General features: G+C 36.6%; 1 long non-coding RNA gene across 1 annotated transcript; it reads right to left on the bottom strand.

The window, feature by feature from the left end:
- LOC129921827 (uncharacterized) lies at positions 1 to 3533 on the bottom strand. The gene is made up of 2 exons (XR_008773800.1): positions 3450 to 3533; positions 1 to 3069 (listed from the first exon to the last, which is right to left on the bottom strand). It is a non-coding gene; the product is annotated as an uncharacterized LOC129921827 (long non-coding RNA).
- Positions 3534 to 11089: the final 7556 nt, after the last annotated feature.

Raw genomic sequence — 11089 nt, 5'->3', positions numbered from 1 at the left:
CACACTTAAAAGATTTTATTATGCAGCAACTACTATATTTGGTAGAGCAATACTAGTAAACAACCTGGTCATCCCGAAGATAGTTTATTTAGCAAACATCACAGAACCTCCACCAACTTTTATACCAAGCATAAACACAATCATTAGGAATTTTTTTTTTAAAGCACTATCAGAAACATTAAACACACAACACTTATACAAAACAAAGAGGATGGGGGGGGATAAACTTACAGGACATTAGAACCAATATACAAGCACTTAGATTAAAATACATAGGACAAGTAGCCAAGAACCCAAACAATTTTCCATTAACAATATACTACTACGGCTTAAGATTAAATAAAATAATTCCAATAAAAAAATGACACCCCACACTACTTTTGGTACAAACACACATCCATTTTAGAGATCGATATCAAGTATACTCCCTGGCAATGAACATCTAATACACAGTAAATTAAAAGACACATATACAACACTTAAGAAACAGTTACATGAAAGATTATTCAATAGGATCAAATGGAGTAGAGAGCTAAATATAATAATCTTCTGAGATACTTTCATAAATCTACACAGCAAACACATTACACCCAAAGCTAGAGAAATAACATACAGACTAATCTTCCAGATTAACCCTGCAGGAAGTAAGAAAAGAAATGTACACACATGTGTTTTATGTCACACAGATAGTGGTAACAATGAAAGCCAAATGTTTTAAAATGTAAAATATTTTATAATGTTTAGATGCACTATGAAAAACCTACTACAGGCAAACTGTAACACCAATGTTAATCTTAACCTAGCTATTGTTTTAAATAAATTGCCTAAAATCACTAGTAAGATAATTCATAAATTTAATGTAATACTAGTGAGTGAATACAGAAGTCTTGTGTAGCACAGTAGAATTAAAGTTGTTAATAACAATGTATCTTTAAATCCTTATAATCTTGACATAATATTTAGAAAAATAATTGAATATAGAATTGATCACTATACTGGTTAGATAGAAATTCAGAAATTGTAATTATTGTATAATTTATTGTCCTTGACTAAATTGTCAGACCTCAGAGATAAAAATCTAAATACTGTAATCATTCTGTAAAGTTACTCTATTGGTATTATGTCAGTTAGTTTAAGTGGTTATGCGAGTGTGTGAGAGTGTGTATGTACCTGGGTTAAAGAGAGTTTGGGCTGAGTGATGCGGGATAGGAATCAAATTGAACTTTATTTATCTATGGAAAACTACTCAGAAACTGTCTTTTAAAGGGAAGTCAACACTTTTGAAGAATTATTTCTCCCTCGCGGTTACGTCCTCTTTGATCACATGATCGGAGAGCATGTCACAAGTCAACATCAACTGTGTCTGTACAACACTCACAGAACACGGCAAGCCCGTGGAAACGTAACAAGAACATTATGACAATGTCTAAATCTTAGCGGCAGCCTCGTCCTAGACATATCGGGAAACAAAGGAACAAGAAAACAAGACGCAACTGAATGGAGCCTGCGAAGACACTAGAAACAAAAATAACCAAAACCAATAATCCTAAAGAATATAGACAAGGGCAGACAATAGAAAGCCAAGAATCTTGTATGAATAATGTAATATTTTAAGACAAATTAACTATATTTTATTATTTATTAAATTGTTTTTTTTTCAAAACCCCTTGTAATGAGAGAAAAATTAATTTTTAATCGACACACCTATCCTGAAATAATTTACACATGACCCTAACAGAATCCTGAACAATTGTGATACAGCAGTACCATTGCTTGGTTAACAATCCCAAAACGACTCTAACAGACTCAAGGGCCGCCATAGTGATATAGCTCTAACCCTCTCACTTCTCAAGGAGACCTTTAAAAAATTGTCGTAAGAGGGATTAACCTGTTCCCTGATCAGTCTTTTTTAAATGCATGTCATCGCAACGATTAATTAAGCGTTCTTTATTTGGTCGGAGAACATGTCCCGCAAACCTTATGTTCGACTCCTAGGATTTCTTTGATTAAGACGCGATTTCTATAAATGACTCCTGAAATCTTTCCTAGCCATCTCTGTTTAGTTACATTTAGACTTTTTCACTTTCGGCAGATGACTATTCACTGCAATTTATTAATGGAGCCCAGCCTCTGGTAGAAATTTGAAACCTCTCCCCTTTTGGTGACAATTACAGACTACAAATAGAGAAAAAAAGCTGTTGTGTTTATCATTTGACTCCTTTCTATTTGTGCATATTGTTTTTAGTTATTTATAAAAATGTAACTATAACGATACTGTAAAAATGTATAGAAAAGTATTTTATACTTGTTGTTATATACAGCTTTAGTGTACACATCCCTGTTTAATACGTAATTCAAAAGCAAGCAATAGCAACATCTTTCATCGTCAACAGAGTTTCACAATTTTTGCAAATCAAAATATAAAATGTGGCACATTCAATGTATCTTCAGTTTGGCTCTAAAACCCATCTATTGAAGAAAGTTAAATCAGGTGGGGTTTCCAAAACAGTTACTAAAGGTTTTTTTGTTCATTTTGTTTCTTTATGAATTCAATATCTGCCTGGGTAAGGAAGTCAGCTTCAACACATTGTCTAGCAAAATTCTTGTTTTCTAACAGGCAGTATTGATATAAGGAGAGTTGAGTACTAAAGCCAGTGGAGCGATCAAAGATCACATTATCTGGCGAAAGTCTTTGTAGAGATATTGTAAAAAGATCACACTCGTTTGCGCAAACTAATTTCATCAAGAATTCACTTATATTTTTGATTGAGAATCTATGAAACGTGGCGCCATTCTCTAACAAGGCTTTGACGGCTTGTACATGAATAGGTCTATGGCTATGAAGAACTAAGATTTTGTAAAGTAATGAATTCACGTCTCTGTCCACGCTGTTAACGTCAACCTCGCCAAGAGCGAAGTGGATCAATATGTTATAGTCTTCAGCCGCATCCATCACAAAAAAAGATGTGATAAAATGATTGTGTTGAATTCAAACAATGTTTGGCCAGGAAAAGCTAGATCAATTTCACCTTTTAAAATGATGCTGTCCTAAAGTCCTCAAACACAAATCTGAAATTTAGAAAATAATTAATTAAAAATAAAGTACACGTCGTCATTTCATGTACGTAACTCCCCCTTTCAGACCATGTGATCTTTGGGGTAGATGCTATAAAGGTCGTCTGTATCTGTATTACACGGTTTACGAGAGGGGGATGTCATGTGGCCAGCACAACGACCAACCGCCTTTACTTTTCCCCAACTAATATCAGGTGCCCAATATATTCCGAAAGAAGAAATCACAATCTTTACAAGGATTCGAACCCTGACTCCCAGTTCGAAAGCCAAGCGCTTTACAACTCAGCCACCGCGCCTCGAAACTTAATAGAATAATGTATAATAACAAATTATATATGTTCATAAATGTCATACTAAAATGAACTAGAACTTACTATATCATGTATAACCAACTAGTTTAACAAGGTCAGCATTGTTCCAACGCTACAAGAAATGTAGTTTTTCTAATCAAACGTATCTACATATATTGATCTTTTAAAACGCACCCTTATTAATAGAGCTATGGAAGTCATTGTTAAAAATAGAGTTTTTCTTCGAATTAATTTTTGTGTGTGGTTTTAACTCACTGGTCTAAAAGTTTACACAAAAGACTTGACGGTCACCTGTAGTTGTTTGTTTTATCTTCCTGTTCCTGGTTTTGAATAATGTAACTCAGAGTAGATCACACTTTAATTTTTTTTTTCCAATTATTTCAATACAGGCTTAGCGTGTTTGATTCTTTCTGACATGTTTTATAATACTAAACAGTCTTGACTAAGTGGCATAAAATAAGAGAATTCAAAGCTATAATAAAATATTAGATTAAAGCAATCAGAACAATCGATGTCTATGGAATAGAGTAGTGATAGGCAAAATACGGCCCGAGGGCGAACTGCAAATGCTTAATCTGGCCCGTTACTTTATTTGCAAAAAATAATTAAAATATAAAAATGTGAACCTTAAATTTTGTAACACGAGTGTCTGTTTCTTTTTTTATTTCAATGTGGAGGTTTGTAAAACACCGGAGCTGGTCAATACAGAATGTTAAGGTGCTATTAAATATGATTTTTTTAAAGATGAGTTGGAAGTACTTTCTAGGAAGTAGCCGTTATTTTATGGACTAGGATACATACATTTCACTTCTAAACACCAGTTTTGGAACAGAAAAAAATAATGTACCGGTATTTCTTCTGTCAGTCCGTCTGCAAGTTGTGAAATATTGAAAGATTCTGCGTGACTCTTAAATTTCCATTTTATTTTTTCTATCATGTCTGTAGCATGAACAAATTCCATGTCTGCGTACAAGGTAAAAATCAGTGTATTGACGCTATATAGAGTCACCTTAAGGTTTCAGACAAGTGACAGAGCTAGGGTATTGGATGCTCAGTGCAGAAGCTACTGGTGATGTTCTCCAAACAAAAATGAAAAAAGCAACAAAAAGATTTTAATGCTAATCGCAAAAACAAATAATACACAAATAAAAAATACAAGGTTACAAAGACAGTTTGTCGGAAACACAAACTGAAAATCGTACCCCGAAGAAGTCCACCCAGGCATGTAAAAAGGTTGGTTTCAATATTTTCAGAAAAAAATATAATGAAATTCTATCAAAGGTTGACAGATCCTGTGTGGTACCCCAACGGTCCAGTAGACCAAGGGATAGGTAAAAGTGAAGGTGAAGCTAGATGTTAACCAGGTCTAATTGATGTTATTTAATGATTAATTGTTTTGTAAGAGCCAATCTCTTATTCAAAGTCTAAAGAAACAAGATTACAAAGAGACTTTGTGTTGTCACACAAACTCAGAGGCGGCCTCCATCGGAGTCGGATCCCTGTCGGATCCGCATATTCGCAAGCAATATTCAAAAAGTGATTTTGTTTTGATTGTCAAAAGAATAATGTTTCAAAGATTCATTGGCGTTGTAAAAAATGTTTTTTGTCTGTAAAATGTTTGACATGTTTTGGAATTTATTTTTAAAGTTAAAGATAACTTATGTCCTGGTCCAAATCTCCCGCTTGACGACGGGGGATGGAGCAGGGTATGAAACCGAGATAATCAGCCCTGCGCGCTAACCACACAACCAGGCATTTACCTTTACCTTTACCTATCCCTTAGTCTGTTAGACCGTTGGGGCACCAAGCAAGACTTTTCGACCGTTTTTCTCCATTCCTCCCTGTCTTTTGCCTTGTTTAAAACCTCTTTGAAATGTAGACCCGTTCTATCTTTTATGTTGTCCTTCCATCGCTTTCTCTGTCTGTCTCTTCTTCTTTTTCCTGGTACTGTTCCCTGGATGAAGGTCTTTGCAAGCCCAGTGGATCTTGTAATATGGCCATTGATTTTAAGTTTTCGATTTTTTACAATAGTTAGCAGGTCGTAATGGGATCCTATCGCTGCAGTTAACCTGTCTCTAATCTCTTGGTTTGTGATGCGCAAGCATATAAAATGTGGCCCTGACCAGGGAGCACATCACGTTGATTTTGGTGCCGAGGGCTAAGCCCTTGTCTTTCCAAATTATTTTAAGTTTTGAAAGGACTGCTGTGGACTGCCCTATTATGGCCAATAGTTCGGGTTTCTTCCCTCATCCGAGACAATAGCTCCGAGGTACTAATAGCCTAATATTGATAAAGAGATACATTACACATTAAGGCATAACAACTACCGAATATAAACAAGCGATTTTAGATATTCTTTTGGTAATGATATGTAATTGAAGAAAAAAGGAAAAAAAAACAAGGCATCGAGCTTGTACTTTGGCAACTTCTGTCCTAGCACAGTTACCAACAGAGCTTTTGGCATTTTCATTGAAATGGAACTAGAATAAGGATATAGAGCTACCTAAATGAAACTTCCGATTTAGCATTCTCAAGATCTAAATCTAGATCTAAAATATAAATTTGGAATAATGTAGATGAATTTAAATAAGAAAATAAAAAGGCCTAGATAATCTAATAATAGACTGACTGCAATATTAAATTTAAAAATTGTAGATTAGTTTTAGTATTTTATAACATTGCAATATTGATCTAGACATTAGGAAATAAAAATATACACTTTAAGTGTAGAGATTGGAATTATAGATCTTGACATAGTCTAAATCATGGATGTCTGGTCGTGCGGTTTGTGCGCTGTACTGTCGCTTGGATTTATCGATGGTCCCAGGTTCAAACCCTGCCCGCTCCCATCCCCCGTCGTCTTGCGCGAGGTTTGGACTTCAACTCTGAGGGAACATTTGAAACATGTAAAAAAAAAAAACACTCTAAACTAGACCAACAAATTCTAGATCTAGAATTTACAATGAATTTAATAAAAATTTAGATATAAATATAGTTTTCTAAAATATATAGATCTAGTGTAAAAAATTTAGCTCTAGAGTAAAAAAATCTAGATATGGTGTAAAAAGCTTGATTAGATCTAAATCTAGCTATTTTTACGTTTACCTTTACCTATCCCTTTGTCTGTCGGGCCGTTGGGGCACCAAGCAAGATTTGTCGACTGTCTTTCTCCATTCCTCTCCGTCTTTTGCCTTGTTTAGAACCTCTTTCAATGGTTGGCCCGTCCATTCTTTTATGGTGTTCTTCCATCGCTTTCTCTGTCTGCCTCTTCTTCTTTGTTTCGGTACTATTCCATGAAGGAAGGTCTTTGCAAGCCCCAGAGATCTTGTAATGTGGCCAAAGATTTTAAGCTTTCGTTTTTTTACAATAGTTAGCAGCCATCATGGAGACTGATCGCTGCAGTAACCCTGTCTCTAATCTCGTGGTTTGTGATGCGTTCTTTGAATGTGATGCCTAGGATCCGTCTGTAGCATCTCAATTCCATTGCTAGGATCCTCCTCTCTTGCTCTACATTCAACTTCCAAGACTCGCAAGCATATAAAAATGTGACCATGACCAGGGAGCGCATCAGTCTGATTTTGGTGCCGAGGGCTAAGCCCTTGTCTTTCCATATTATTTTAAGTTTTAATAGGGCTGCTGTGGACTGTGCTATTCGGGCCAATAGTTCGGGTTTTGTTCCCTCATCTGAGACAATAGCTCCGAGGTATTTGAAGCTGTCTGTTTTTCAACTCCAAAACTAATGCCTCTTTTAAAGCCCTGTTGGCTATGGTCATAATGTGTTTGTTCTTTCGGCATTTATTTGCATACCATATGCTGTGGAAGTCTTGTCAATGCGCATTACCAGGTCAGTTCTTCAGTCCCTGCGAAGCGCAAGTTAGTAATTCTTCTTCCACCAATGCGAAAAGTACCTTCATAGCCCTAGAGAGCATCTTCCATTATCCTTTCAAAGAAGACATTGAAGAGTGTTGCAGAAAGTAGGTAGCCTTGTCTCACTCCAACTGTGGTTCTGAACCAGTCCCCAATATAGTTGTTGAAGTACACCGCACTGGTGGCATCCTTGTAGAGGTTCTGAGTAACTTTTATTATGTTTTGATTAATGTTGTACTTTTCCATTGTCGCCCATAGTGCCCCGTGCCATACTCGATCGAAAGCTTTCTTGAAATCAATAAGGATATGGAAAAGATTCTATTGGTTCTCTCTCTCTCTCTCTCTCTCTCTCTCTCTCTCTCTCTATATATATATATATATATATATATATATATATATATATATATATATATATATATATATATATAAAGATTATAGACGCATTTTTTTTGCTTTGTCTGTCATCTGTCTGTTCGTCATGTTAATATAAAGAAAAAATTAATTGAAAGCTATTAAAAAATCTTATTAAAATTTAATTTTCCCTTCGGAAACATCGAAATAGTTTTAAGCTTCCATAATAGAATGTTCCGGGTGTTTATCTATTTATACTGAGAGAAAATAAGAATTTCAGATTGATGAAATACCGTTAATTAAATTTTTGGGATTGTATTGTATGAAAATTAGATGTACCATTGTCTTGTGGAGAGATTTTCAAACCTTACTTTGGTGTTAGGAAGTTTTCTTCCTTTAAAATCGGAACATAATATTGCTGTAACTCTGTCTACAGTGAGCTCAAAGAACCTCAACGAAAGGGATTGATCGAAACAGCAGTTTAATAATAGAATAATAGTCAGATAACAATATGTGAATTAGAGTAGGCCTACTGACGACACTTCTTAGTAATAACAACACTTGTTTACATCGGCCATCTTTGACTTCCTCTGTTTTTCCATCCTGTCCTATGGTACGCAATATCGCGCCAAATGACAGTGCGCAATGTAGAGTCATAACAGTGCCCCATTCCTAGTTATCTCCGTCCCGAACATGACCAGATTTACGACAGAGCTGCAGAATTGTCAGTGTAGATGAAGTTCTGGCAAGAAAGTTATAGTCCCACTGTAGGCCAGGGCATAAAACGCACATTAATTTTCAGCCATCTCAAGAAGGTATTCCCCTCTATACATGTTCATTAACCACATTATCAGTGTCCAAGTTCCGCTGACATTGACTCATCTTTTGTTCTTTTTGGTGAAGGCAGACGTACACGTTTTTCAAGTACTTTGCTTGCAATTGATTTGTCCATTTGAGTTGCCGACCGTACAGTTCTTATTAAATTTCTGTCTGCAGTTACTACTGGTAATCAAACAGAAGTATTGGACACAGACCCAACGTGGTCCGATTCGGTCAGGCCCATTGAAGCATTCACATCAGGGACATCGAAAGCAATACTTTCACTCTGATTATAGGTCATTTGTATAGTTCCTTCATCTTCATATTCAAGTATGCACTTATCGTTGAGAAGGTTGTCACGTTCCTTATCTTGAAAGCTAGACTCATACTACTTGTCATTATGATCATCGACAGTGCTGCCACCAACAACTCCTTTGTTGTAACTACCCGTATTGCCACAACAATGATTGGTTGATGTTTCATTCTCTGCTTTTCTACGATGTAGCTGGACTTCCAGTTTGTCCATTTTATAATACCTGTTTACTGACAGATTAGACCAGTGATGCTCAACTTTATTCGGTCGGCGGGCCATTTTAATTTTCGACAGTCCTGTCGCGGGCCACATCAACAATAAACCATTTTTATTAGAAACCATTGAATCCATCACTTACATTGATTCATGAAAATTTATCCAAGACCAACATTTTAATATCCGGTTACATAGATTAGACGCCGAGTTGGAGTCCTGAATGTAGAATTCTATATGTTCGTCTGTGAGACGATTAACTTAATATGAGTGTCACTAATAAGTAACTATTGGTATCATCGTTAACGTTGGTTTTAGATTTAGAAATGTTTATGCAAGCAAAACAGTATAGAAATCCATTCTCTGAATTACTGGAAATTTATCCAGCAGGGAAGTTTAGCTTCGTAAGTCAACCAGTTCCAGTTTCAAATCTGTTCTGTAAAAGAAGTTTCAACCATCATAGAGGATCTTTCTCTTGCTTGGGAGAAATTAGTGGGAGTGACTACTGATGGTGCAACAAGTATGGTTGACAGCAAGAGTTATTAGAAAAGAAAGTTGTCGAGTCAAATGAAACCGAGCCTCTGTGGCTTTACTGAATAATTTCCTATCAAAATATATGTGGATGATTGTGTTCAGATTGAACAATGTTCGTAGTTTCGAAAATCCATCTGCGGCCAATGATTCAAGTCTAGACGAGCGGTCAACCGTGACGAGTTACGACGGTCAGCCGAGTCGAGTGTCAACAGGACGATTCGGGAAGGATCGCAGTCGTGAACAGAGCTCAGGGGCGTCACGAGAGTTGTAGTCATCTGACCACCTAGAAACGTCGAGCGATGTTCCGTCCGGTTCTAGAAGGCCAGTAGGGACCCTATATAAAGAGCGGAGGTGTCCATTCAAGACGGTTTCCGAGAGAAGGTTCACGGAAGGGGTTCAGAACACGGTCGACCACAGCACAGTTCAACGGTGTGCTTCTGTATGGAGCATTACGACGGTTCAGTGCGGAGTACTGTAAAGTACAGTTGAGACGACTGGCGTCTTGATCTTGGTCTGTGATCGAGTCTGACACAACGAGCCAAGTGTGTGAAGTCAGTCCTGAACTGTTGAACCCAGTGCAAGCCCGGAACGAGACGGAGAGGCCAGTGCAAGAATTGATACGGCGATACAGTGTTATCGGAGAGATTTGTACAGTGTACGTGTTGCCAATTGTACAGTATTGGCTGTTATTTATTCAACTATTAAAGTGTTACGTTACTCTGGAGCCCTGAGTTGTCAAGTTCTTTACATTGGTGGTCTGCAGTTTGCAGAGAGCCTGGATAGTAAGATTCGTAACAATAAGTTAGAATAGCAAACAAAAATTCGTTGCAATTGATTTGTTTTTCACAAAACATCTGGAACAATGTATTATAGATACTGAAAACTATTGCAACATTTCTAAAGGAACATTAAAGATTCAATCATATTTTTAATAGCCTTTGGTGTTTTTTTTATTATTAATCTAAACGTGACGGACATAAAATTCCATTGTTTAATGACACTTGGGAAGAAGGAGCAATCAGAACAACAAAAGAAAGATCCTACTTTATTAAGGCTATACATGACGTAGCATTCAATAGGAATCCAGAATTGAACAATGAAACTTATCTTGACAGTAGAATACTTATGAAACATAAACAATACATATAAAAAGACAAAGCAGACCTTTTCAGGAGTGGGTACATTCTGGAACGGTTTCAAAAATAGATAAAAGTGGGATTTTGAATTTAGGGATTTTAAACCCCTCTGTCCACCCCATCCAATTCTAATGGGTACCAGGCGTTAGTAAAGGTAAGTAATGGCCACATAACACCCTGCTTGTTAACTGTTGGCCAAACAGATGACCTTAACATGATATGCTCTATAGATCACAAGGTCTGAGGCGGAAATTTACGTTTAAGCTGAGAGGTTAAAAGCTTGGCACCTGAGCCTATGATCCTAGGTTGGAATCCTGATGAAGACCTCATTTTTAATTTTAAAGATTTTTAGGGCAGCCTTAAGTCCACCTAACTCTATTGTACATGAATTTCGTTGTGGAAAGTAACCGCCATTGGTAGTTGTGCTGGCCACATCCTGCTCGTTGGTCAAAGAAACTGGTGACTTTAAC

Source organism: Biomphalaria glabrata, chromosome 11 (genome assembly GCF_947242115.1).
Source record: "Biomphalaria glabrata chromosome 11, xgBioGlab47.1, whole genome shotgun sequence".
Lineage (NCBI taxonomy): Eukaryota > Metazoa > Mollusca > Gastropoda > Planorbidae > Biomphalaria > Biomphalaria glabrata.
Note: the sequence above shows the minus strand (reverse complement) of the source record. Positions and strands in the feature narration are given on the sequence as shown.